The sequence below is a fragment of the Moschus berezovskii genome, chromosome 9, assembly GCF_049115385.1.
Source record: "Moschus berezovskii isolate FMDL1 chromosome 9, NW_MosBer_1.0, whole genome shotgun sequence".
Lineage (NCBI taxonomy): Eukaryota > Metazoa > Chordata > Mammalia > Artiodactyla > Moschidae > Moschus > Moschus berezovskii.
The window spans coordinates 87,488,206-87,513,767 of NC_142468.1; the positions used below are offsets into that span (position 1 = coordinate 87,488,206).

The 25,562-nt window shown below is 43.0% G+C and overlaps 1 long non-coding RNA gene and 2 other non-coding genes across 3 annotated transcripts in view; all 3 read left to right on the forward strand.

Moving 5' to 3' along the window:
- The window catches only part of LOC129562581 (uncharacterized), a 96,234-nt gene extending 71,928 nt beyond the window's left edge, over positions 1–24,306 (forward strand). Inside the window, exon 3 of the long non-coding RNA XR_008687224.2 lies at positions 24,177–24,306. This is a non-coding gene — a long non-coding RNA (uncharacterized LOC129562581). The remainder of the gene's footprint in view (positions 1–24,176) is intronic.
- On the forward strand, positions 11,143–11,259 carry LOC129563660 (U5 spliceosomal RNA). The gene has a single exon (XR_008687400.1). It is a non-coding gene; the product is annotated as a U5 spliceosomal RNA (small nuclear RNA).
- On the forward strand, positions 15,922–16,037 carry LOC129563657 (U5 spliceosomal RNA). The gene has a single exon (XR_008687397.1). It is a non-coding gene; the product is annotated as a U5 spliceosomal RNA (small nuclear RNA).
- Positions 24,307–25,562: the final 1,256 nt, after the last annotated feature.

Genomic DNA, 25,562 nt, shown 5'->3' on the forward strand with positions numbered 1-25,562 from the left:
CGCCCCGCCCAGCGAGGGCCCGCCCCTTCCCGCGTCCGCCTCCGCCCACTCCCAGGTGCTGCGAGCGTCCGCGCGCCCCTGCCCGCGCGGGCCCCGGCTAACCTGAGCGCGGCCCCGGCGGGGTCGCCCACGCTGCTGCGGGCCACCCTCGCTGAAGCCCCGAGTAGAAACTGACCCAGGCGCACGTTTGACCCACCGCGGGCTCAGCCTGCTGGTCTCGCCTGGAGAATTGCTACTACTTCCTGCCTCCCTCTGGAATCATATCCCTCCAAAATGGGCTGGTGCAGTCATTTAAAACCCAGGGCAACTGGGTCTCAGAGGGCTGCCGTGATTGCCCAAGGTTCCACAGCCAGATGCGTGAATCCGAGATTCTAAAAACCAAAAGACCTTTCCTCTGCCTTTCAGAATTCGCTGCACTGCAAAAGTCTCTGGCTTCTCAGACAAGACCTTTGAGAGCCTCCAAGAAAGGGAGGCCCTGGAGACAAGTAATAGGGGCGGGCTGAGGGCAGATTGACCCAGTTCTGCAGGAGGGAAGGGATAGACCCCCATCCCCTCCGCCAACTCACAACCCCATTAAGATAACCCCTACATTTTGGCCTCATGGTCACATGGAAATCTAAGCACACGTGATGGCTAACTCCTACACCAAGAAGCCCCTCAACACTCTGCCCACACCTCCGCACTCAAGCATCCTCCAAGGGAGGAACTTCCTGAACCTTCTCCATCCAGATTGAGTAGCACCCTGAGCTCAGAGGAGAGGTCTTGCTCTCATTTGTGTATGACTTTGGGAGAAAGAGCAAGACTAGATCACCAGCCATCACATGGTTTCCCAGGCTCACACTCACTTCCAATCAGTGCTGGCTGCTCCCAGGAGTCCGCATCAAACCGCATCAAACCTCTGGATGCTGTGAGACCTCTACTGCTCCAGAAGCATCAAAAAGTGTCTGAGAGCCTTCAGTTCACTTCAGTTCAGTTCAGTCGCTCAGTCAGATCCGACTCTTTGCGACCCCATGAATCACAGCACGCCAGGCCTCTCTGTCCATCACCAACTCCTAGAGTTCACTCAAACTCACCTCCATCAAGTCGGTGATGCCATCCAGCCATCTCATTCTCTGTCGTCCCCTTCTCCTCCTGCCCCCAATCCCTCCCAGCATCAGAGTCTTTTCCAGTGAGCCAACTCTTTGCATGAGGTGGCCAAAGTATTGGAGCTTCAGCTTTAGCATCAGTCCTTCCAATGAACACCCAGGACTGATCTCCTTTAGAACGCACTGGTTGGATCTCCTTGCAGTCTCAGAAAAAACCCTTCAGTCAGTCAGTTCAGTTGCTCAGTCGTGTCCAACTCTACAACCCCATGGACTGCAGCACACCAGGCTTCCCTGACCATCACCAACTCCCGGAGCTTGCTCAAACTCATGTCCATCCAGTTGGTGATGCCATCCAACCATCTCATCCTCTTTTCCCCTTCTCCTCTTGCCTTCAATATTTCCCAGCATCAGGGTCTTTTCAAATGAGTCAGTTTTTCAAATCAGGTGGCCAAAGTATTGGAGTTTCAACTTCAGCATCAGTCCTTCAAATGAATATTCAGGACTGATTTCCTTTAGGATTGACTGGTTTTATTTCCTTGCAGTCCAAGGGACTCTCAAGAGTCTTCTCCAACACCACAGTTCAAAAGCATCAATTCTTTGGTGATTCCTTTCTTTATGGTCCAGCTCTTACATCCATACATGACTACTGGAAAAACCATAGCTTTGACTAGATGGACTTTTGTCCGCAAAGTAATGTCTCTGCTTTTTAATATGCTGACTAGGTTGGTCATAGCTTTTCTTCCAAGAAGCAAGTGTCTTTTAATTTCATGACTACAGTCACCATCTGCAGTGATTTTGGAGCCCCCCAAAATAAAGTCTGTCATGGTTTCCATTGTTTCCCCATCTATTTGCCATGAAGTGATGGGACTGGATGCCATGATCTTAGTTTTCTGAACGCTGAGTTTTAAGCCAAATTTTTCACTCTCCTCTTTCACTTTCACCAAGAAGCTCTTTAGTTCTTCTTCGCTTTCTGCCATAGGGGTGGAGTCATCTGCCTATCTGAGGTTATTGATATTTCTCCTGACAAACTTGATCTCAGCTTGTGCTTCATCCAGCCTGGCATTTCATGTGATGTACTCTGCATGTAAATTAAATAAGCAGGGTGACAATGTACAGCCTTGTCATACACCTTTCCCGATTTGGAACCAGTCTGTTGTTCCATGTCCAGTTCTCACTGTTGCTTCTTGACCTGCATACAGATTTCTCAAGAAGCAGGTAAGGTGGTCTGATATTCCCATCTCTTGAAGAATTTTCCACAGTTTGTTGTGATCCACACAGTCAAAGTATATGTTTTGCTGGAACTCTCTTGCTTTTTCAGTGATCTAACGGATGTTGTCATTTGTTTTATTTTTTATTTTTTTTAACTTTTTTTTTATTGGAGGCTAATTATTTTACAATATTATATTGGTTGGTTTTGCCATACATTGCCATGAATCCGCCACGGGTATGAGTTCCCCCTCCTGAACCCCCCTCCCACCTCCCTCCTCCCTTTATCCTCCCTCTGGGTCATCCCCGCACACCAGCCCCAAACATCCTGTATCATGCATCGACCCTGAACTGGTGATTCATTTCACATATGACAACATACATGTTTCAATGCCATTCTCCCAAATCATCCCACCCTCACCCTCTCCCACAGAGTCCCAAAGACTGTGTCTCTTTTGCTGTCTCGTATACAGGGTTATCATTTGCATCTTTCTAAATTCCATATATATGCGTTAGTATACTGTATTGGTGTTTTTCTTTCTGGCTTACTTCACTCTGTCTAATAGGCTCCAGTTTCATCCATCTCATTAGAACTGATTCAAATGCATTCTTTTTAATGGCTGAGAAATACTCCATTGTGTATATGTACCAAAGCTTTCTTATCCATTCGTCTGCAGATGGACATCTAGGTTGCTTCCATGTCCTGGCTATTATAAACAGTGCTTCAATGAAGATTGGAGTACATGTCTCTCTTTCAATTCTGGTTTCCTTGGTGTGTATGCCTAGGAGTGCGATTGCTGGATCATACGGCAATTCTATTTCCAGTTTTTTGAGGAATCTCGACTGTTCTCCATAGTGGCTGTACTAGTTTGCATTCCCACCAACAGTGTAAGAGGGTTCCCTTCTCTCCACACCCTCTCCAGCATTTATTGCATGTAGATTTTTGGATAGCAGCCATTCTGACTGGTGTGAAATGGTATCTCCGGATGTTGTCATTTGATCTTTGGTTTTTCTGCCTTTTCTAAATCCAGCTTGAGCATCTGGAAGTTCACGCTTCACGTACTGTTGAAGCCTGACTTGGAGAATTTTGAGCATTACTTTGCTCGCGTGTGAGATGAGTGCAATTGTGCAGTAGTTTGAACATTATTTGGCATTGACTTTCTTTGGGACTGGAATGAAAACTGACCTTTTCCAGTCCTGTGGCCACTGCTGAGTTTTCCAACCTTGCTGGCATATTGAGTGCAGCACTTTCACAGCATCATCTTTCAGGACTTGAAATAGCTCAATTGGAATTCCCTCACCTCCACTTGCTTTGTTTGTAGTGATGCTTTCTAAGGCCCACTTGCCTTCGCATTCTAGGATGTCTGGCTCTAGGTGAGTGATCACACCATCATGGTTAACTGGGTCGTGAAGATCTTTTTTGTAAAGTTCTTCTGAGTATTCTCGCCACCTCTTCTTAATATCTTCTGCTTCTGTTAGGTCCATACCATTTCTGTCCTTTATTGAGGCCATCTTTGCTTGAAATGTTCCCTTGGTATTTCTAATTTTCTTGAAGGACTCTCTAGTCTTTCCCATCCTATTGTTTTCCTCTATTTCTTTGCATTGATCACTGAGGAAAACTTTCTTACCTCTCCTTGCTATTCTTTGGGACTCTGCATTCAAATGGGTATATCTTTCCTTTTCTCCTTTGCCTTTACCTTTTCTTCTTTTCTCAGCTATTTGTAAGGCCTCCTCAGGCAACCATTTTGCCTTTTTGCATTTCTTTTTCTTGGGGATGGTCTTGATCACAAAGCTCCGTCCATAGTTCTCCAGGTAGAGGCTCTGTCTATCAGAATCTATTTGTCACTTCCACTGTATAATCATAAGGGATTTGATTTAAGTCATGCCTTAATGGTCTAGTGGTTTTCCCTACTTTCTTCAATTTCAGTCTGAATTTTGCAATAAGGAGTTCATGATCTGAGCCACAGTCAGCTCCCAGTCTTGTTCTTGCTGACTGTATAGAGCTTCTCCAACTTTGACTGCAAAGAATATAATCAAACTGATTTCAGTATTGACCATCTGGTGATGTCCATGTGTAGAGTCTTCTCTTGTGTTGTTGGAAAAGGATGTTTGCTATGACCAGTTCGTTCTCTTGGCAAAACTCTGTTAGCCTTTGCCCTGCTTCATTTTGTACTCCAAGGTCAAATTTGCCTGTTACTCCAGGTATCTCTTGACTTCCTACTTTTGCATTCCAGTCTCCTATGATGAAAAGGACATCTTTTTTGGGTGTTAGTTCTAGAAGCTCTTATAGGTCTTCGTAGAATCATTCAACTTCAGCTTCTTCAGCATTACTGGTTTGGGCATAGACTTGAATTACTGTCATATTGAATGGTTTGCCTTGGAAACGAACAGAGATCATTCTGTCATTTTTGAGATTGCATCCAAGTACTGCATTTTGGATTCTTTTGTTGACTATGAGGACTACTCCATTTCTTCTAAGGGATTCTTGCCCACAGTAGTAGATATAATGGTCATCTGAGTTAAATTCGCCCATTCCAGTCCATTTTAGTTCACTGATTCCTAAAATGTCGATGTTCACTCTTGCCATCTCCTGTTTGACCACTTCCAATTTGCCTTGATTCATGGAGCTAACATTCCAGGTTCCTATGCAGTATTGTTCTTTACAGCATCGGACTTTACTTCCATCACCAGTCCCATCCACAACTAGGTGTGGTTTTTGCTTTGGTTCCGTCTCTTCATTCTTTCTGGAGTTAGTTCTCCACTGATCTCCAGTATCATATTGGGCACCTACCGACCTGGGGAGTTCATCTTTCAGTGTCCTATCTTTTTGCCTTTTCATACTGTTCATGGGGTTCTCAAGCCAAGAATACTGAAGTGGTTTGCCATTCCCTTCTCCAGTGGACCACATTTTGTCGGAATTCTCCACCATGACCCATCCATCTTTAGTGGCCCTACACGGCATGGCTCATAGTTTCATTGAGTTAGACAAGGCTGTGGGCCTTGTGATCAGTTTGATTAGTTTTCTGTGATTGTGGTTTTCATTCCAAAAAGACCCTTAGTGCCCTGAAAATCTTGGGAGCCTCATGGGACTCAGGAACTCTAACATGGCTGCCAAAGGTCAGATCCAGAAAGGCAGAGCCTATGGCAGGGAGGCAGGGGACCTGAGAACTATTGTTCTTCTTCACTGTGGACCCTTAGACAAAGCCACCTTACTGGCCTCAAGGATTGTTTGTTGGATGAAGACCTGAAGTTTGCTTTTTGCCAAGTATGCTATCTCACACACAAAGTGAGAGAGTCACACTGTTAATACCCATGTTCCAGGGGGTGTGGAAAGGTCTCTGAGGATACCACTCTAGAGTCTGGGAGCTCTTAAGAGCAAGCTGGGCTATCTAGTTCCATATCACTGTGGTTCTTTTTATTTTTTTTAAAAGCAACTTTATTGAAATATAATCCACAGCCCATACAATTCACATTTAAAGTGTAAAACAAGAGTTTTTAGTACATTTGCAGATATATGCAACCATCATTTTCATGAATTTAAAAACATCACCACATCAAAAAGAAATCCTATATACTTAGGCTATCACCACCCTATGCTCCCAAGTACCCCAGCTCTAAGCAACCATTAATCTGCTTTCTATCTCTTTAGGTTTGCCCATTCTGGACATTTCACATAATGGAGTCATATACTATGTGGTGTTTTGTGACTTGTTCTTTCAGTTAGAGTATGATGTTTTCAAAGTCCGTCCATGTTGTAGCATGCATCAATACTTCATTCCTTTTTAGGGCTGAATATTATTCCATTATCTGCATATACTACCTTTTGTTTATCCATTCATTAGTGAGTGGTCATTTGGATTGCCTCTACCTTTTGGCTATTATGAGTAAGTGATGAGGCATTATTCCCTTGCTGCTTTCAAGATTCCCTGCTTGTCTTTGGCTTTGGGCGTTTTTATTCAGTACTGTGCTGTGTCTGTGGAACTCACTGAATTGTATTTTATTGGAATCCATTAGCTTCCTGGACGTGTAAGTGGTTACTTTTATAATCTGGGGCGTTTTCAGCGTTATCTCTCCAAGTGCTTTTTCTCTCCCTCTGTCTCGTCTCTCCTTCTGTACTGCCACTACGCACACGTTGATGTGTTTGGTGGCGTCCCGCGTTTCTCTGCGGCGCTGGTGATTTTCCTTCAGCATTCTCCTCTCTGTTCTTGGATTATGGAATCTCTCTCAGTCTATCTTCAAATTTGCTGGTTCTTTGTTCTGTCAGTGTACATCTGCCACTGAGCCCTCTAGTGAAATTTTCCTTTCAATTATCATACTTTTCAACTCCAGCATTTCCATTTGTTTCTTCTTGAATAATTTGTCTTTTATTTCTATCAATAAAGGAGTCTCTATTTGATGTAACATTATCCTTTTTCCTTCATTTCTTCAATCACTTCCTTTAGCTCCTTGAACATATTTATAAAGGTTACTTTGAAGGCTTTGCCTGTTAAACCCAACATCTCGTTGCTTTCACAGGCAATTTTTGTTGACTGTTTTTTTCCCCAGTGTATGAGTCACACTTTCCTATTTCTTTGCATGTCTCATAATTTTCTGTTGCAATCTCAAGGCCAGGTTATCACCTGTGCTTCTGACCAACTAGCTGTAAATCTGAGGCTTCCATGTCCCCGTCCTTGGATTTGATTAATTTGCTGCAGTGGTTCACAGAATTCAGAAAAAGTTAACTTCCTAGAGTATAAAAATATAGAATCACAGGAGGAGCCAAATGAAAGCGATGACAGGGCAAATATGTGGGAAGGGGCTTTCTCCGTGCTCTTTCGGGGGGGAGGTACTATTCCCCGAGCATCACTATGTGTTCAGCAACCCCAGAGCTCTCTGAACCCCATCCTTTTTGGACTTTTATGGAGGCCTCATTACTTAGGCATAGTTGATCCAATCATTGACCACTGGTGATTGATTCAACCCCTATCCCCATCACCTCTCTAGAGCTGATTAATGTCATCATATCAACAGTGATAAATTATGTTGATGTATGTACCTTTGAAATGAAATGATGAAAATGGCAATATACCTATGTAGACTTCCTCTCAAAAACATATTACCCTAGTCTGATCATGAGAAAGGGTTTCCCTGGTAGCTCAGTCAGTAAAGAATCCACCTGGAATGCAGGAGAGGCAAGTTCAGTCTCTGGGTCAGGAAGATTCCCTGGAGAAGGAAATGGCAACCCATTCTGGTATCCTTGCCTGGGAAATCCCATGGACAGAGGAGCCTGGTGGCCTATAGTCCATGGGGTTGCAAGAATCGAACATGACTTAGCAACTAAACCACCACCATCACCAATCATGAGAAAACATCAGACAAATCCCAGTGGGGGAGGGGGGCCTTCGTTGGTGGTCCAGTGGTTAAGGGTCTGCACTTCGATGCAGAGGACATCGGTTTGATCCCTGGTCAGGAAACTAAAACTGCTGTGGGGCAACTAAGGCCAGGCGCTTCAACTAGAGAAGCCCCAGGTACTGCAAGGAACAGCCTGCACAACCACAAAAAGACCCAGGACCGCCACACACACAAAAACACCAACAGAAGGGGAGTCTACGAAATATCAGTATACCTCAAAACTCAAAGGCATCAAAACAAGCAAAGTCTAAGAAACTCAGAGGCCGGAGGAACCTAAGGAGACATAACTACTAAATAAAATGTAGTATCCTGGGTAGGATCCTTGAACACAAAAAGGACATTAGATAAAAACCAAGGAAATCTGAATAAACTTTGGACTATTGACTCATTAATGATAATAAATGTACCATATTGATAACTTTAGTGATTGGGATGACTGGGTGTGGGGTATACAGAAACTCTACAGTATCTTCACAATTTTTCAAAATGTTTGAAACTTTTCTTACAAAATTAAGTCTACTTAAAAATCCATTGCTGCTAAATTGAGTTTAGGTTATACATGCAGAGTTAATTTATGATACAAAATCTGTGAGTATAATTTTCCATATTTATATATTAAAAGGGAAAACTTATGATTAACTCAATATCCACCTACACTGCAAGAAGGAAAAAAAATACAATATACTAGGAGTACAATGCTATTAGCTTAATCAAAAAAATTCCTCCAAATAACTTTTGAGATCCAGTACAAAATGAAGATGCAGGATCATTTTTCTCTTTATATATGTGCATGCTAAGTCACTTCAGTCGTGTCCAACTCTTTGCAACCCTATGGACTGTAGCCCACCAGGCTCCTCTGTCCATGGGATTCTCCAGGCAAGAATACTGGAGCGGATTGCTATGCCCTCCGCCAGGGGATCTTCTGGACCCTGGGATCAAGCTGGCATCTCTTATGGCTCTTGTATTGGCAGGTGGGTTCTTTACCACTGACACCACCTGGGAAGCCCTTTTTTTTAAAATATATATTTTATTTATTTATTTATTTTTGGCTGCCCTGGGTCTACCTTGCAGTGCTCATTGCATTGGCTTCTCTTGTGCAGATCAGGAGCTCTAGCCACACAGGCTCAGTAACTATGGTGTATAGGCTTAACCCATGCAAAAGCAATAGATAAAATTCAACTAATACTATAATGTCAACAACAAATTCTAATTTAAAAAATCTATACTAGGCCCCAAACTACAAAGTATTAAGGGTAAAGTAAATCTAACCAAAAAAATCTTTGTTTTAAATTTACAAAACTGTATGAGGGACTTCCCTGGTGCCTTAGTTGATAAAAACCTGCCTGCCAATGTCTGGGGCCTGGGTTCAGTCCCTGGTCCAGAAAGAGTCCACAAGCCTTGGAGCAACTAAGCTTGAGCTCCAGAGCCTGTGAGCTGCAACTATTGAGCCTATGTGCCACAACTAATGAAGCCTGCACACCCAGAGCCTGTGCTCTGAAACAAGAGAATCCACTGCAGTGGGAAGGCCAGACACCACAATGACGAGTAGCCCCTTCTTGCCACAACTAGAGAAAGCCTATGCAAAAGCAACAATGCAGCCAAAAAAAGGCGTTGTTTTTTTAAAATAAAATATTTAATTTGAAAAGCTAGATGAAAAGACATAAAAATAGATGCCAATGATGGGGAAGATTCACAATGCTTATGAATATGATACATGATGTTATATGATATCTAAATATAATTGAAAAGGTAATAAAATGGGGACTTCCCTGGTGGTCCAGTGGTTAAGACTTGGCATTCCAGTGCAGGGGGATGCAGGTTCGATTCTTGATCAAGGAACTGAAATCCCACATGCCTTGAGGTCAAAAAACCAAAAAATATAAAATAAAAGCAATATTGTAACAAATTCAATAAAGACTTTATTGATTGAATTTACTTGATTGAATTAAAAAAGCCTCTTGATGAAAGTGAAAGAGGAGAGTGAAAAGGTTGGCTTGAAGCTCAATATTCAGAAAACAAAGATCATGGCATCTGGTCCCATCACTTTATGGGAAATAAATGGGGAAACAGTGGAAACAGTGTCAGACTTTATTTTTTTGGGCTCCAAAATCACTGCAGATGCTGATTGCAGCCATGAAATTAAAAGACGCTTGCTCCTTGGAAGGAAAGTTATGACCAACCTAGATAGCATATTAAAAAGCAGAGACATTACTTTGCCAACAAAGGTCCATCTAGTCAAGGCTATGGTTTTTCCCGTGGTCATGTATGGATGTGAGAGTTGGACTGTGAAGAAAGCTGATCCCCGAAGAATTGATGCTTTTGAACTGTGGTGTTGGAGAAGACTCTTGAGAGTCCCTTATACTGCAAGGAGATCCAACCAGTCCATTCTAAAGGAGGTCAGTCCTGGGTGTTCACTGGAAGGACTGATGCTGAAGCTGAAACTCCAATACTTTGGCCACCTCATGCATCGAGTTGACTCACTGGAAAAGACTCTGATGCTGGGAGGGATTGGGGGCAGGAGGAGAAGGGGACGACAGAGAATGGACATGAGTTTGAGTGAACTCTGGGAGTTGGATGGACATGCAGGCCTGGAGTGCTGTGATTCATGGGGTCCCAAAGAGTCGGACACGACTGAGCGACTGAACTGAACTGAAAAATGATCCACATCAAAATAAAGAAAACTTTTTAAAGAGGTACCTTGTTGCCTCCCTCCCAGTTTAAGAAGAAAGATAGTGCCAACACCTTTGAAACTCTCTGTGGTCCTTTCCCCAGTCACACTCCTCCCTCCCTACTGTGAAGTGAAGTCGCTCAGTCGTGTCCGACTCTTTGTGACCCCATGGACTGTAGCCTACCAGGAGTCTCCATGGGATTTTGCAGGCAAGAGTACTGGAGTGGGTTGCCATTGCCTTCTCCAGGGGATCTTCCCAACCCAGGGATCGAACCCGGGTCTCCCGCATTGTAGGCAGCCACTTTATTGCCTGAGCCAGCAGGGACGCTGTGGACTTCATATTAACAATTACTTCGCTGTCTATCCTCAAGGCCTGACCCCACCTCAACTATCAGAAAATTATTTTATTTAAAAGATACAAAAAATATATATATATATCAAAGTCCCAGTGTGCGAACAGATAACCTCAGAATGTCTCCAGCAGACCAACCGAGAGTTTAGATCAAAGGCAGCCAAGTCATGGCTTGGGCCCTTAAAGTTGACCCCAGAGCCCGGTTTGAATATGGGCGATCACTCAGGCTCATTTGCATACCCACAATGCACTGCAAATAGTTTAATAGTTTTGAGTTTAATACAAAAATTTTGCTTAGTTGAATTTTCTGAATGTGAAAATATTATTTTCAGAATTCCTTGAGTAAATTTCCTCAGGTAGTAAGTTTGGGAATAAATAGTCACCATCATTGTGGTAGAAGTTGTAGTTACTGGAAAAACGAATTATGGGCGGCAGCAAGTACACTCTGGTTTCTCTTCAAAACGTATAAATCTTTCGCCTTTTACTAAAGATTTCCGTGGAGAGAAACACGTCTGAGTCTTAAACCAATTTTTTGAAGCTTTGCTTGATGCGAGGCTGTTTGTTGCTGTGTGAAAAAAAGAACTAGTATTTCTCATGGGTGGCTTATAGAAACTTTTTTCTTATATTTGTTGTTAACAACAGACTGGTTATATGATAAGATTAAGTAGACATATACTTTGGGTTTACCTGTCGTTTTTGTTTTTAAAGGTTTTTCTGAGGTGCCTGTTTACTTTGCCAAATCAGTCAAAAAGAATAGGTGAAACAGCGTTTGTTGATATAACTTGTTAAAGTAAGCAGGTTTTTCTAGTATGTTATCAAAACGTTGTTGTATTAAAATAATGCATTAGTCATGGAGGTGCTTTTACAGTGTTATTCACGTGTGCTTTAAATGCTTATACACTTTGGCAAATCGTGGAGGAGAAGGGGCGTGTGTTTGAGCAAGCTCCCGGAGATGGGGAACGGCAAGGAAGCCTGGTGCGCCACAGTCTATGGGGTCGCAGAGTCAGATATGACAAAGCGAGTGAACCGCCAGGAACTGAACCTGGGGCTTCAGCAGTGAAAGCACAGCGTCCTAACCTTTCGATTGCCAGGGAGTTTCCAAAGTTAATCTTATTTAAAAGAGTAGTTTCATAAAATTGTTTTTTCTTTGAGCCCCTGTTTTGGAATTACAGCCCTATTATTATTTTCTTTGCTTAGTGTGATTCTTTAGCATGTGGTGTTATTTATTTTGGGAAAAGTTTGTAATTTTTCTGCACCTACAGTATCTTTCCCTGCTAGCGCAGGCAATGAGTCTGCCTGCAATGCGGGAGACCCAAGTTCGATCCCTGGGTCGGGAAGATCCCCTGGAGAAAGAAATGGCAACTCACTCCAGTATTCTTGCCTGGAGGATCCCCATCGACAGAGGAGCCTGGCGGGCTAAAGTCCATGGGGTCGCGGAGAGTCGGACATGACAGAGCCACTTGACGTTTACGTTTCAAAGTTTCTTCCCAGGCCGCGCTAGTGGTAAAGAACCCGCCTACCAACGCGGGAGACAAGAGAGGCGGGTTGCCTCCCTAGGTCGGGAAGATGCCCTGGAAAAGGAACTGGCAACGCACTCCAGTATTCTTGCCTAGATAATCCCATGAACAGAAAAGACTGGCGGGCTATAGTCCATGCGGTCGCCAGACAGCTGCTGCTGTTTAGTCACTTCAGTCGTGTCCGACTCTGTGTGACCCCATAGACGGAAGCCCACCAGGCTCCCCTGTCCCTGGGATTCTCCAGGCAAGAACACTGGAGTGGGTTGTCATTTCCTGCTCCAATGTGTGAAAGTGAAAAGTGAAAGTGAAGTCGCTCAGTCGTGTCCGACCCTTAGCGACCCCACGGACTGCAGCCTACCAGGCTCCTCCATCCATGGGATTTTCTAGGCAAGAGTACTGGAGTGGCTTGCCATTGCCTTCTCCAGAATTGAGCACTAAAAGGGGAAGCAAGCGCCCCCTTGTGGCCAACAGAGGCTGCAGCAGAAAGGAGAAAGGGACAAGAGCTGAGACCTAGAGGCCCAGTTTACCTTGCACAGGAGCGTGCTTCTCCACTGCAGAATCTGAAAGGATTAGGTGTTGCTCTAAGTCTCAGACCTGCCACTTGTAGCTGTGGCCTCTGGGATCCTGCCACAACAAAAAGGAACTAAAGAACAACCCATAAGAACAGGTAAGGCTGATTTAACACTGATCTCTTAATGTCGATCCTCACTGGAAGAGATTAGAGCAAAAGCATTCTATAATAATTCCACAAATGCAGAAAAAGTATTGAATAAATTCAAATACCCATTCATTATACATTTAGATGTGATGTTGTGGAGAAGACGCTTGAGAGTCCCTTGGACTGCAAGGAGATCAAACCAGTCCATCCTAAAGGAAATCAGTCCTGAATATTCATTGGAAGGACTGATGCTGAAACTGAAGCTCCGATACTTTGGCCACCTGATAAGAACTGACTCATTAGAAAAGATCCTGATGCTGGGAAAGACTGAGGGCGGGAGGAGAAGGGGACAACAGAGGATGAGATGGCTGGATGACATCACCGATTCAAAAGAAATGAGTTTGAGCAAACTCCAGGAGATAGTGAAGGACAAGAAAGCCTGGTGTGCTGCAGTCCATGGGGTTGCAAAGAGTCGAACATGACTGAGCAACTGAACAACAATATAGGTAAAATTTAACATCTGCCCAACCTAAGGAAGAATTTTAGCAACCAGAAAACCGGAGCAAACACCACATGAAACAGAAAGTGTTATTAATGTTCCCTTTAGAGTCAGGAAGAAGACAAGAACAATCACAGTTTCAATAAAAAAAATTCCAATAAAGGTTTTTATGTTTTATATTTTTTAGTATGCCTTTTATCAGTGCCTGATGATCTGACATGGAGCTGATGTAATAATAATAGAAATAAAGTGCACAATAAGTGTAATGCACTTGAATCATCATGAAACTATCCCCCACACTCCCACCCATGGAAAAAGTGTCTTCTATGAAACTGGTCCCTGGTGCCAAACAGGTTGGGGACTACCACCTTATATTACGTATTAGTATGAATTGTTGCCAGAAATGGAAATTCCAGGCACACTATAAACAAATTGTTCCAGCCCCTCAAACCCCATATTTACAATCAGAGGTGTGCCCATGCTCTGGAGTCAGAAGTCCTGGAAACATCCATGGAGCTTGGAATGGCTAAAAAACAATTTAACCCTCCTTGTAGTTTTCTAGCCAGTGAAAGCTGCCCAGGACGCTTTCAGAATGAAGGAGACCAAGGGTCCCCTCCAATCTAGGAGCAGAGAAACACTCTTTTCCTGTCCTCTCAACGACTGAGCCCCTGGCCAAACCCTGAGAGGTGTAACTATCGTCATAGGGTGAGAACACTGTACCTCCATGGGTCTTTAACGCCCCATCACACTGAAATATGGAAGAACACAAAGGAATCTCAAAACGAATGAATGAATGGTGTGAATTAATCTCAGAAACAGGCTAAGTGAAGGAAGCCAGTCACAAAAAGCCACAGGTTGTATGCTTTCACTGGTGTGAAATGTCTACAATAGACACTTCAGAGACAGAAAGTAGTTAGTATTTGGCAGAGGCTAGGGGGTGGGAGAGCTGGGGAATAACTGCTGATGGGAACTCTTCCTTTCTGGGGTTGATGAAAATGTTCTAAAACTAGGTTGTGGGGACTTTGCTGGCAGTTCAGTGGTTAGGATTCCCTGCCTCCACTACAGGCGGTGCAGGTTCCACCGCTGGTTAGGGAACCAAGATCCCATGTGGTTCACAGGCCTGCCAAAACAAAACAAAAACACTACTGTTGTGCGCATGCGTGCCAAGTCACTTCAGTCGTACCTGACTCTTCCCGACCCCATGGACCGTAGCCTGCCAGGATCCTCTGTCCATGGGATTCCCCTGGCAAGAATACTGGAGAGAGTTGCCATTTGCTTCTCCAGGGGATCTTCCTGACCCAGGGATTGAACCTGAGTCTCTCAAGTCACCGGCATTGGCAGGGAGGTTCTTTACCACTAGCGCCACCACATTGTGGAGATAAGCGCACGATTCTGAATATGCTAAAAGCCACTTAGTTGTACACTTTAAATGGGTGAACTGTGTGGTAAGTGGATTATACCCCCCAAAAGCTGTTTTCGACAAATTTAAATCAAATATAATGTGAAATATATTGTGAGCAGAACTAGCAAACCAAACATGACAACTCAGAGGTATCAAAGTTGGGAAGTGGAATACTGACACGGCCTCCAGAAAAGAATCAAAAAAGAACTGCAATTTCCTTTCCCAAGACTTTCAGTTACCACAATCGTTAAGGAGTCTCTGTAGATTGTCGGAGCCCGTTCCTGAGCACTGCAGAGGAGAGTACGGCTCATGGGGTGTTTTTTTTTTTTCTGGTTTGTTTTCTAAATGAGACTCGAGGTCTGAAACTGAAACAAGATTTCATCGCCACAAGTAGCATCAGGGCAGGAGGGAGGAGGCAGGAAATGTGAAGCCCAGGGCTGCAAGCGCCATTTTTATTTTGGCCTGCGCAGTTTGAGGGGTCTTAGTTTCCCCACCAGGAAAGGAACCAGCAAGGAGTGAAAGCTAGAGCCCGAACCACTGGACCCCCTGGGAATATCCAAAGCTCCAATTTTAAACAGGACACGGCTATGAATTTTTCTCAAACGGCAGAATATTCCAGAGTGTACATCTTGGACGTGCACGGTATAGACAAAACACCTATGCGCCCACCACGCAGTCCAAGAAAAAGGAAACTGTCAAACTTTGAAAACCCTCAGTCCACCGAAGGGAGGAATCACGGTCATGAATTTTGTGCCAATTACTTGCTATTTTTCTTTTTCAATCGAACTCAGACATACACATACACAAAACCTCTGAAAGGCGGGTCTCCGCCGGGTGCGGCGCGCGGATGCCGGCTGGCCGGCCAGGCCTCCGCAGCGCCCCCAGCGCGGACCCGGAGCGCCGCGCGCAGTCCGCGCTTCCGCGGGAGAGGCCGCCCACTGGGCTGATTTGCATACCGCCGCGCGGCACGTTTAAAACGCTAAAACTTCAAATTTTCTTTTACGTATGTTTCTGAAATTAGACCCTTGTTTACAGAGTAATCTAGAAATGTTTGTTCAGGCATTGGCTCTCGGTGTTAGCTAGTCACTATCACTGTTCTAGGAGTTTCTGTTACCCGAGCTGTGAATTACAACGCGGAGGTTTATACTCTGGTTTCTCTTCAGATCGTATAAATCTTTCGCCTTTTACTAAAGATTTCCGTGGAGAGGAACAACTCTGAGTTTTAAACTAATTTTTTGAGGCCTTGTTTCAACAAGGCTACTTATACTGGTTAACGAAAGACTTGTACTACCTTGAGTAGCCAAAAGTGTTGTCGGTGAAGGGGGATGAACTTCCTAGAACGTATCCATTTGAAATGCAAGTGTATGCGTCAGTTAATTATGTCAGAAAACCAAGTTATTGGAAGTTCGCTTTAAACCCCAATCTTTCTAATGAAAATTCAGGGTTGGTTTTCTTATTGTCTACCGCTCAAGTGTTTTACTCAACAGTATAGTTAAAAAGCATCAGTTTTCCAGTGCTCAGCTTTCTTGTATAGTTAACTTTCACATGGGAAAACCATATGTTTGACTAGACACACTTGGCAAGGTTAGTGTCTCTGCCTTGTAAATATGTTGTCTAGGTTGGTTGTATTTTTTCTTCCAAGGAGCCAGGGTCTTTTAATTTCGTAGATGCAGTTACCAACTGCAGTGATTTTGGAGCCCCCCCCAAAGAAATTTTTTTTGGACTGCTTCCCCATATATTTGCTCTGGAGTGATAGGACCAGATGCCATGGTTTTGGTTTTCTGAATGTTGTTTTAAGCCAACTTTTTCACTCTCCTCTTTCATTTTCATCAGGCTTTTTAGTTCCTCTTCATTTTCTGCCATAAGGGTAGTGTCATCGGCATATCTCAGGTTATTGATATTTCTCCCAGCAATCTTGGTTCCAGCTTGTGCTTCATCCAGTCCAGCATTTCTCATGATGTACTCTGCATATAAGTTAAATAAGCAGGGTGATAATATACAGCCTTGACCTACTCCTTTCCCGGTTTGGAGCCAGTCTGTTGCTTCATGTCTGTTGCTTCTTGACCTGCGTACAGATTTCTCAGGAGGCAGGTAAGGTGGTCTGGTGTTCCCATCTCTTGAAGAATTTTTCCAGTTTGTTGTGATCCACACAGTCAAAGGCTTTGACATTGAGGCAGAAATAGATGTTTTTCTCGAACTCTCTTGCTTTTTCGATGAGCCAGTGGATGTTGGCAATTGATCTCTGGTTCCTCTGTCTTTTCTAAATCCAGCTTTTCTAATCACAACTGATTAATGTGAAAGTGTATGTTTGTTATCCTTATTTACATGACTTAATCTTACTTGGGGTCGCACAGTCGGACACGACTGAAGCAACTTAGCAGCAGCAGCAGCAATCTTCCTTGATGAGCAGTTATGTGTGAAGTTGATGGCGGTTTTAATTGTTTTAGGGGCTGGTTAGTTAAATAATTTCAGGAAAAGATGTGGTTATTGTTTTTTCTTTTGTTGTAAGTTTGAAGTCCAGGGTGTATTTTATGATTAAAATGTTTTAATTGGGACTGTTTTGTTTTTAAAACGCTCAACCAGATTGTAACTGAAAAGAAGCCAGCTCGAAGTATAATAGATTACAGATCTTATTCTCCCTTCGTGGCTTTAGGGGCTGGATTGTCTGTTTTACTTATTACAGGTTGGGTTATTAGAATAATGTTTTTCTTGTTGAGACTGTGTAAGGCTTTCTTTCCCTGAGAATGGAATGGAGTCACAGATTTCTTAGGGCAGGCAGTTATAATAATTTGTCCCCAAAGCGAGTGTACCCATTTACACTTCTGCCAATGGCCTATGCATACTCCCATTGCCAGCTTTACTGGCCCTTGGTATATTCAGGTTTTAAATTTTGCCCATCTGGTAGTCATAAAGTTATATCTTAGTTTTAATGTTCAGTTCAGTCGCTCAGTCGTGTCCAACTCTCCGCAACCCCATGAATCACAGCACGCCAGGCCTCCCTGTCCATCACCAACTCCCGGAGTTCACTCAAACTCATGTCCACAGAGTCGGTGATGCCATCCAGCCATCTCATTCTCCGTCGTCCCCTTCTCCTCCCGCCCCCAACCTTTCCCTGCATCAGAGTCTTTTCCAGTGAGTCAACTCGTCGCATGAGGTGGCCAAAGTATTGCAGTTTCAGCTTTAGCATCAGTCCCTCCAATGAACACCCAGGATTGATCTCCTTTAGAATGGACTGGTTGGATCTCCTTGCAGTATAAGGGACTCTCAAGAGTCTTCTCCAACACCACAGTTCAAAAGCATCGATTCTTCGGTGATCAGCTTTCTTCACAGTCCAATTCTCACATCCATACATGACCACGGGAAAAACCATAGCCTTGACTAGACGGACCTTGGTTGGCAAAGTAATGTCTCTGCTTTTTAATATACTATCAAGGTTGGTCATAACTTTCCTTCCAAGGAGCAAGCGTCTTTTAATTTCATGGCTGCAATCAGCATCTGCAGTGATTTTGTACATTTCTTTAATTACTAATGAGGCTGAACATCTTTTTAAAGATGTTTTGGCCATTCATGCATGGTATCTCTTCTATGAAATGCATGTACTTGTCTTTTGCTGCAGTGTCATTTTCTAAGCGGAGAAGGCAATGGCAAGCCACTCCAGTACTCTTGCCTAGAAAATCGCATGGATAGAGGAGCCTGGTGGGCTGCAGTCCATGAGGTCGCTACTAGTCGGAGACGACTAAGCAACTTCACTTTCACACATTGGAGAAGGAAATGGCAACCCACTCCAGTGTTCTTGCCTGGAGAATCCCAGGGACGGCGGAGCCTGGTCGGCTGCCGTCTATGGGGTCGCACAGAGTCGGCCACAACTGAAGCGACTTAGCAGCAGCAGCAGCATTTTCTAAGGGTTGTAGTTTTTGATACAGACTTCAGACTCTAGGGAGAAGGCAATGGCACCCCACTCCAGTACTCTTGCCTGGAAAATCCCATGGGTGGAGGAGCCTGGTAGGCTGCAGTCCATGGGGTCGCGAAGAGTCAGATACGACTGAGCGACTTCACTTTCACTTTTCACTTTCAAGAATTGGAGAAGGAAATGTCAACCCACTCCAGTGTTCTTGCCTGGAGAATCCCAGGGATGGTGGAGCCTGGTGGGCTGCCGTCTATGGGGTCGCACAGAGTTAGACACTACTGAAGCGACTTAGCAGCAGCAGCAACAGCAGCCAGACTCCAGAGACTTTATTTTTTAAGTAAGACTTTGGTTTTTATTTATTTATGGCTGCACTGGGTCTTCATTGCCATTAGGGCTTTCCCTAGTTGCTGCGAGCAGGAGGCTACTCTCTAGTTGCAGCTTCTCATTGCGGTGGCTTCTTTCGTTGCAGAGCACTGGCTTCGGGCACGCTGACTTCAGGTGTGAATTGCAGGCTCTAGAGCACAGGCTCAGTAGTTGTGGCACACAAGCTTAGTTGCCCCATGGCATGTGGAATCTTCCCAGACCAGGGATGGAACCTGAGCCCCTGCACTGGCAGGCAGATTCTTAACCACTGGGTCACCAGGGAAGTCCTCCAGAGTCTAAACACGTACTCTTTGCTGGTTATGTGGTGCAATTTCCTTCTCCCAGTTTAAGGCTTCCCTGTCCAATTTTTTTAGTCCCTTCTGATGAACTGGTCTAAATTTTAATATTGTCAGATTGATCTTATTTTTAAAAATTGTATTCTGATTTTGTGCTTTTGTGTATGTGTTTAATAATTCATTGCCTCAAGTTATTAAATTCTATATATTTTTATTATATATATAATTTTTTCTCTTTTCTTCTTGGCCATACTGCACAGTATGCAGAACTTCCTCTGTGCGCTGTGCTTAGTTGCTCAGTCATGTCTAACACCTTGTAACCCCATGGACTATAGCCCGCCAGACCTCTCTGTCCATAGAGTTTCTCCAGGCAAGAATACTGGAGTGGTTTGCCAAGCCCTCCACCAGGGGATCATCCCAACCCAGGGACTGAGCCCAGGCCTCCCGCAGTGCAGGCAGATTCTTTACCATCTGAGCCACCAGGGCAGTACAGAACTTCATCTACCAGGAATTAATCCTGTGCCCCCTGCAGTGGAGGCGGGGAGTCAACCTCTGGACCACCAGGGAAATCCTGTATCTTTTAAAGTTATGCCTTTCATATTTAAGTGCTTGATTCACCTGGAACTGAATTTTTGTTCAGTAAGTCCTCTACATATGAACCTTCAAGTTGAGAACTTTCAAAGATGCAAATGTGTGTTCACATGTCCAGTCACAAAAGTTAGCTCACGTATCTGGCGTACATTGTCGTGTGTGTGCATCCTCTACAAATGGTCATGCTTTTGTGTACTTTACTGTAGAGTGCTGTATAGAGTACAGTCGCTTTATTTCAAGCCCAGGATGTCCGGAAGCAAATGTAACAGCATTGCTGATGTAGCTGGTACTAGTGTGCTTTTCATGGTACTATACTGTGAGATTAAACATGTTTTCTTTCTTTTTTGTTTTTTTAAATGTATTATTCATGTGAAAAATGTTATAAACCTATATAGTTCTGTTCTGTCGCTCAGTCGTGTCCGACTCTATGCGACCCCGTGGACTGTAGCCTACCAGGCTTCTCCATCCATGGGATTCTCCAGGCAAGAATACTGGAGTGGGTTACCATTTCCTTCTCCAGGGGATCTTCCCGACCCAGGGATCAAACCCGGGTCTCCCGCATTGGAGGCAGAAGCTTTAACCTCTGAGCCACCAGTACTATATAGCCAACTATGCTAGTTGGGTACCTAGGCTAACTTTGTTGGACTTACGAACAAACTGGACCGACCTACGAATGTGCTCTCAGAATGGAACTCATTTGTATGTAAGGGACTTACATGGTGTGAAGTGTGGGTCATTTTTATTTCCTCCCCAAAGGACTGACAGTCATCCAGCACTGATTTATTTATTGTTGTCTCTTTTCCCCACTGATCTGCAGTGACAGCTCTGACTTACATCAGCTTTCCTTACAAGAGTGGGAATGTTTCTGTACTCACTATTTTTTTCTTCAAACTACTCTATTGAGGTATGATTGACCTACAAAAAGCTGCACAAATTTAATGTGTACACCTGATGAGTTTGGAGTTAAGTACAGACCCATGAAATCATTACCACAATCAACGTGGTTAACACTCTGGGCTCTCCATTCTGTTCCATGGGTCTAACTTATCTATCCCTGAGCCAATATTATACATCTTAATTCCTGTGGATTTATAATAAGACTTGAAAGTGGTATGCTTAATCCCTCTCTTTGGTTTTCTTTTCAGGAGTAACTTGGCTATCCTTTGTTCTTCCAAAAATGTTTAGAATAGCCTTCTGATTTCCATGAAAATTCCTATTGGGGATTTCTCTGGTGGTCCCGTGGTTAAGACTTCTGCCAATGCAAGGAAGGGATGCAGGTTTCTATCCTTGGTGGGGGAGCTAAGATCCCACATACCTCGTGGCAAAAAAAGCAAAAGGTAAAACAGAAGCCATATTATAACAAAAAGACAAAAAATGGTCCACATTGAAAGAAAATCTTTAAAAAAAAAGAAAATCCCTATTGGATATGAATTTATTTATCTAATTAAATAAGTTATTTATTATTATTTAATAAGTTATTTGTTCAATTCATATAATTTAATAAGTTGTTTATTATTTAATATTTTATTTACTCAATAATATAAAGTAATATAAATATTAAAAATATAAATATTTAAATATTATACAAATGTTATAATTATTATAAATAATATAAATATTATTTAACTATTAATATAGTAGTTATAATTAATATAATTATATAATAATTTTTTATTTCTATTTAATAATATATTGTATTTATATTTAATTATTTAATTAATAATATGAATATTAATGTTGATAATATAAATATTATTTAATTAATAAATTGTTTATTATTATTTAATAAGTTTATTTATATAATCTAATAGATTTGTTATTATTAAATAAGAAATTTATTTAATTAAATAAGTTATTTATTTTTGGCCATACTGCCTTGCGTGTGAGATCTTAGTTCCCCAATCAGGGATCAAGCCCCAGCCCTTGGCAGTGAAAGTGTGGAGTCCTAACCACTGGACTACCAAGGAGTTTTCATAATTTGAATTTACTATCTAACTACACAATTTTTAAAAACTTCTTTTCTGATATTTTTTCTCTTTTTTATTGAACAGTAGCATATACAAGATTGATTTTATATAATATGAAGTAGAAATGATAGTGGACCTCTTTTTCTTAAGCCTGATCTTAAAAGAAATGCTTTTAAATATTTCCCCATTGAATATGATGTTTCTTTTAAGTATTAGATAACTTTTATCAACTATTTGGTTATACTCTCTAAATAGAGAGTTTTGCTGCATCTATTAGGATGATCATGTTAATGTGGTGAGTGACATTGACTGATTTCCAAATGTTGAGCCAATTTTGCATTTCTAGGATAAATTTGTCTTAGGCTGCCATGACAAAATGCTATAAACCGGGTGACTACTGAGACTTCTTTCTCACAGTTCTGGAGGTCGTAAGCCTGGAGTCAGGATGCCAGCGTGGGTCTGGTTCTGGTAAGGGCCCTCCTCCAGGTTGCAGACTGCTGACTTCTTGTATCCTCACAGGTCAGAAAAGAGAGCCAGATAGCACTCTGGCCTCCTCCTATTTATAAGGGCACTAATCCCATCTGTGAGGGCTCTACCCTCATGGCCTAATTACTCTCAAAGTCCCTATCTCCTAATTCGTCACACTTGGTTTATTTAGGGTTTCAGCATATGAATTTGGTGGGAGGGGACACAGACTTTCAGCCCACTGGAAAAGCCAACTTGGTTATATTATTACTTTATTTATTTTAATTTGTATTGCTTTTAAAATTTTTATGTAATTTTTATTGCTTTACAATGTTGTATTAGTTTCTACCCTACAGTAAAGGGAACCACTATACATGTGTGTACATATATATTTTTGTTGTTCAGTTACTCAGTCATGTCTGACTCTTTGTGACCCCATGGACTGCAGCACGCAAGGCTTCCCTGTCCTTTACCAACTCCTGGAACTTGCTCAAACTCATGACCGTTGAATCAGTGATGCCATCCAACCATCTCATCCTCTGTCGTCCCCTTCTCCTCCTACCTTCAATCTTTCCCAGCATCAGGGTCTTTTCTAAAGGGTCAGCTCTTTGCATCAGGGCCAAAGTATTGGAGTTTCAGTTTCAGCATCAGTCCTTCCAGTGAATATTCAGGATCGATTTCCTTTAGGATGGACTGGTTTGATCTCCTTGTAGTCCAGGGGACGCTCAGGAGTCTTCTCCAGTACCACAGTTCAGAAGCTGTGGTGTGTGAATATACATATATAATATTACACCAGTCTTTTTTTGTATTTCCTTCTCATTTAGGGCACCATTTAGCATCAAGACTGCAGTTCCCTGTGCTATACAGTCAGGTTCTCATTAGTTACCTATTATTTATTTTTTTAAATTGAGATATAGTTGATTTATAATATTATATTAGTTTCAGATATATAAGATAGTGATTCACATTTTATAGATTATACTATATTTAAAGTTACAGTAAAATATTGGCTACATTCCCTGTTCTGTACAATATAGCCTTGGTACTTATTTCTTCATTTCATACACAATAGTTTGTGCCTCTTACTCCTCTACCCCTGCCTTGCCCACCTCCTCTGCCTCTCCTCATTGGTTGCCACTACTTCATTCTCTACGCCTGTGGGTCTGTTTCTGTTTTGTTATTTCATTTGTTTATTTTTCAGGCTCCACTGTCAGTGATCACACGCAGTACTTGTCTCTCTTGTCTGACTCATTGCACTTAGCATAATACCCTCCAGGTCCACCCATGTTGTTGCAAATGGAAAATTTTCATTTGAAGCCTAAAACTGCTACCAATTCCTGTCTTTATTAGTTATAGACATTTAACTTTTCTGTCTTCTTGAATCAGTTTTTCTGAGAGACACAGATAATACATTTTCTGCAGTTGTAACATTTATTGGCACACAGTTGTTTATCATCTCTATTATCTAGGTCTCTGCTGTCCCTTCAGTTATGTCCCCTTTTTATATTCCCAATGTTATTTATATTATGCCTTCTCTCTTTTTTGATCTGATAAATCTTGTCAGAAGTTGTAAATTTGATTAGTTTTCTGTCTCAAGGCACTAAATTTGGACTTTGACATTTCTCTCCAAAGTGTCTTTTTCTTTCTCACTAATCTCTGTTTGCATTTTCAATGTATTTTTGTGTTTACTTTTTCTGAAATGTTTCTATTGCTTCAAGAGGCCTTTTCATGGCACTCAACAAGCTGATTTTAATACTCTTTTGGAAAAGGAAAAGACCTCAACTCTCCCTTTCTGAATCCTTATTGCAGTGATATTTTAAGACAACACACTGGTTTCATGTTCTGCTGGATATCACCACAAGCTGGACTTTCCTCCCGGGCTGGAAAGAAGCTCCCTTCGACAGATCCAGTCTTGTCCTTCCTGTCATCCCTGACCAGCAGCATGGAAACAGTAAGTCCCAGGAAGCGTGAAAGGAGCCACAGGAGAAAGACAGTCTCCCGCTAAGTGATCTCCGCAGGAGGCAATCCTCTCTGTGAGAAAATAGAGGTGTCTCCCTGCCTGCCTTGTAGGGTGTGCTGAGAAGCAGAAGAGAGGACGGATACAAAAGGGAGATGTTTAAAAGTGCTATGCCAAATAAAACATTGCTCTCATCTTTCAAAACCAGACAGTAACTCAGAGGCTTCCTGCAGAGACCCTCCCTGTGTCTTCAGGAACAGGCATATCCTGCTCCAGACACACAGAGGCAAGTAAAACCAGAAACCAGCTCACACAGACACACACACACACACACACCCCATTTGCCCCAAACTCTCAAGGTCTGAGAGCCTCTGGTGCCTTCCACACAAAAGCCCTGCAGCCAGCACTGCTCTGGCCACACCACGTCACCAGGCAAACAGCACCTCACGGATGCAAAGGGAAGCTTGGGTTGCACCACTCAGGCCTGCAAACGCTGTACTTGCCCAGCCTCAAGTCAGAAGAAAGAGCCTGGAGTCAGCAACAGAGGCCTCCATGGTTTAATGGATGGGGGGATCCTACATACTGAAGCAAGGCCCTGGAGAGACACCTCACCAGCAGTCTTTACTTCTGGGAAAGGAGGGAGGTTACCACTTACAGAGGGAATTGATATCAGATCGGTTTGTCGGTTGCCAGGGAAACCTGCAGAGGCCCACGCCTTGCACTGCCCCTTTAATAAATCACCTTGGTGGAGCAGTTCTGATGGAAAGATTACAATGAGCGCCAGCTGGGGCTGGGAGCCAGTATGTAGGCTTATCCCATGATTAGACTCTATGGTTAAGAGGGAAGGTCAGTCAGGTGAGGAGGGTGTAGGTGAGGCAGGGACGGGTCAGGGAGGTACAAAGATCAAGAGAATAGCCATGTTGAGTGGTCTGATCATACAGATGGGGACTTCCATTCAATGGTGGCACCTTGTTTGGGGTGTCTTCGGGGCATGAAAAGATCCCTTCCTTGTTTTCAGCCTGTCATATTGCTGAGAGGGCAGCCCCAGACACACATCTATTTCCTCAGGGCCCAAATCCCAAGTGCTCGCCACCCTTCCTTTCAAAGCCCACCCCCAGATCCAATTCCCATCCTGCCTTTCTAATGGCAGCCCCGGGATGGTCCGGAACACATAAGAATTCCAATGATGCCCCCTTTCCAGGACAATTGGGTTGTTGTCTAGGGGAACCCTTTCCCCA